This window comes from Choloepus didactylus, chromosome 27 (assembly GCF_015220235.1).
Source record: "Choloepus didactylus isolate mChoDid1 chromosome 27, mChoDid1.pri, whole genome shotgun sequence".
NCBI lineage: Eukaryota > Metazoa > Chordata > Mammalia > Pilosa > Megalonychidae > Choloepus > Choloepus didactylus.
Genome location: NC_051333.1, coordinates 19,309,145 through 19,312,609, shown reverse-complemented (window position 1 = coordinate 19,312,609; position 3,465 = coordinate 19,309,145). Strand labels below are relative to the sequence as shown.

At 45.8% G+C, this 3,465-nt stretch overlaps 1 pseudogene; it reads left to right on the top strand.

Annotated features, from left to right (window-relative positions):
* Positions 1-1,775: 1,775 nt before the first annotated feature.
* On the top strand, positions 1,776-3,155 carry LOC119521638 (annotated as a pseudogene).
* Positions 3,156-3,465: the final 310 nt, after the last annotated feature.

The window sequence follows — 3,465 nt, the reverse complement described above, 5'->3', positions numbered from 1 at the left end:
AGACTTGAAATCATATAATGCATATTATCTGACTATGATAAGCAGAATTCTAATATGCCTCCCAAGATTACTGCCTCCTAGTGTACCTGCCCTGTATAATTTCTAAGACTATAAATATGATGGGATTATCCTTCCTGGGATTAGGTAAGGTTATATGGCACAGGTGATTTAAAAAAAGGAGATTATCCAGGTGGGCCAGTCCTAAACACGCAAGGTGTTTAAATTTGGGTCTAGAGTACAGAGATGGAGAAAGACAAAAACTCAAAGTACAACAGGGGGATTGATGTGAGGGAGATTTTCCATTGTTGGCTTTGAAGATGGAGTAGACCACGTGGTAAGGAATGCAAGCAGCCTTTAGGAGCTGAGAGCAGCTCCTGACCGACAGCCAGCAAGGACCAGAGAACGACCTTGGTCCCACAGCCACAAGGAACTGAATTCTGCCACAACCACGTGAGCTTGGACAAGGATCCAGAGCTCCAGATGAGAACACAGCCTGGAAGACAAGTTGATTTCAGCCTTGTGAGAATCTGAGCAGAGAACTCAACCACACCAATCCCAGACCTCTACAGAACTGTGCACTAACAAATGGTGCTGTTTTAAGCTGCTAAATTTGTAGTAATTTGCTATATAGCAATAGAAAGCTAATATAATGACCATAGTGAAATTAAACTAGAAATTAATAACAGAAACATAATAGGAAAATCTCCAAACACTTCCAAAGTATACAATGCAAGTCTAAATAATTCATGGGTCAAGGGAAGTTATAAAGTATTTTTAACTGATCAAAAATGAAAATGTAACACATCCAAATGTGTGGGATGCAGATAAGCAGTGCTTAGATGGAAATGCATGGCTTCTAAGGCTTATATTAGAAAATAAAAGGTATCTCAAATCAACAATCAAAGCTTCCACCTTAAGAAACTACAAACATAAGAGCAAAAGAGACCCAAAACAAGCAGAAAGTAGAAAAAAGAAGAGCCAAAATCAATGGAGTTGAAAAGAGAAGATCAATGAAACCAAAAGCTGCTTATTTGAAAAGATCAATAAAATTGATAAACCTCCAACAAGACTGAGAAAATAGAGAATACAAATTACCTATATGAGATATCAATGGGGAAAGAATTTTTTTAAAAAGTGAAGGGGAGAGGTCACCTTTACTCTGAGGAGAGAACAGTCAGTAGAGAAGTCCAGGTTAGAGGGGACTTGGGAGACACTTGGTTGCTGTGCCGGTTTGAGTGTATTGTGTCCCCCAAATGCCATTATCTTTGTGGTCTTGTGGGACAGACGTTTTGGTGCTGGTTAGATTTGCTTGGAATGTGACCCCACCCAGCTGTGGGAGGTGACTTCAGTGGGATACACCCATGGAGGTGTGACCCCACCCATTCAGGGTGGGCCTTGATCAGTGGAGCCATATAAAACATGCTGACTCAAAGAAACCGGACGGAGTGCAGCTGTGAGTGACGTTCTGAAGAAGAGCAAGCTTGCTAGAGAGGAACGTCCTGGGAGAAAGCCAGTTTGAAACCAGAACTTTGGAGCAGACGCCAGCCACGTGCCTTCCCAGCTAACAGAGGTTTTCTGGACGCCATTGGCCATCCTCCAGTGAAGGTACCCGATTACTGATGTGTTACCTTGGACACTTTATGGCCTTAAGACTGTAACTGTATAGCCAAATAAACCCCCTTTTTATAAAAGCCAGTCCATCTCTGGTGTTTTGCATTCTGCAGCATTAGCAAACTAAGACAGTTGCCTTCTCCAGTCATAGCTGAGGTGCAGAAATGCAAAGCAATAAAACCTTTAACCTGGAGAAGCAAAACCACACTCCAAGGACGCATCATCAGCATCACCACCCACAGCAGCAGCAGTAGCAGCAGCAATACCACCACCAATACCTGCAAATGGGCAACAGGCCAGCAGCCAAGATGAAGGCTTGACTATTGACCTGAAGAATTTAGGAAACCATGAGAGAAGACCTTCACCCAACGTAGCCATCTTTTTGTGGGCAATCTTCCTCCTGACACCACTGAAGAGGAAATAAGGAAACTATTCAAAAAATATGGGAAAGCAGGCAAGGTCTTCATTCATAAGGATAAAGACTTTGGCTTTATCCACTTGGAAACAAGAACCCTAGCGGAGATTGCCAAAGTGGAGCTCGACAACATGCCACTCCATGGAAAGCAGCTGTGTGTGCGGTTTGCCTGCCATAGTGCATCCCTTACAGTCAGAAACCTTCCTCAGTATGTGTCCAATGAATTGCTGGAAGAGGCTTTTTCTGTGTTTGGTCAGGTAGAGAGGGCTGTAGTCACTGTGGATGATCGAGGAAGGCCCCCAGGAAAAGGCATTATTGAGTTCTCAGGGAAGCTAGCTGCTCAGAAAGCTCTGGACAGACGCAGTGAAGGCTCCTTCCTGCTAACCACATTTCCTCGACCTGTGACTGTGGAGCCCATGGACCAGTCAGATGATGAAGAGGGACTTCCAGAGAACTGGTTATAAAGAACCAGCAGTTTCACAAGGAGCGAGAACAGCCACCCAGATTTGCACAGCCTGGCTCTTTTGAGTATGCGTGTGCCATGCGCTGGAAGGCACTCGCTGAGATGGAGAGGCAGCAGCAGGACCAAGTGGACTGCAACATCAAGGAAGCTGGTGAGAAGCTGGAAATGGAGATGGAGGCTGCTCGCCATGAGCACCAGGTCATGCTAATGAGGCAGGATTTGATGAGGCGCCAAGAAGAACTTGGGAGGATGGAGGGGCTGCACAATCAAGAGGTGCAAAAACGAAAGCAACTACAGCTCAAGCAGGAGGAGGAGCGCAGGCGCCGTGAGGAAGAGATGCGGCGACAGCAGGAAGGATTCAAGGGAACCTTCCCTGATGCGAAGGAGCAGGAGATACGGATGGGCCAGGTGGCTATGGGAGATGCTATGGGCATAAACAACAGAGATGCCTTGCCCTCTGCTTCTGTGCTAGCTGGTAGTCCAGCTTCTCCAGGACCAGCCACTGTGATGCCAGATGGAAGCTTGGAATTGACCCCACCAACAGCTGAATGCTTTGGCCAAGCTGCTACAATGGAAGAAATTGGGGCAATTGGTGGAACCCCTCCTGCATTCAACCCTGCAGCTCCTGGAGCTGAATTTGCTCCAAACAAACGCCGCCAATACTAATAAAGTTGCAGTGTCTAGTTTCCCAAAACCCTGAGAAGAAGGACCCATTTTGTACTAGCCAGAATTCTACCCTGGAAGACTATTAGGGGTTCCTTCGGATAGTTGGGTTTTCCCTTTCTGTGCTACTCTAGGGAGACCTGGGGCAAGGGAGATCAGTTCTGTGTGGTGCATTCCTGAAGTCTCAAATGTTACTGATGTTGACAGCCTGGGGGGAACCATGGCAAAAATGGATTCAGTTAGAGTCCCATTAATCTTGATCATTCCATTCTTTGTCCATCCTGTTCTGTTTGCTTTCATATCCTTATAACCC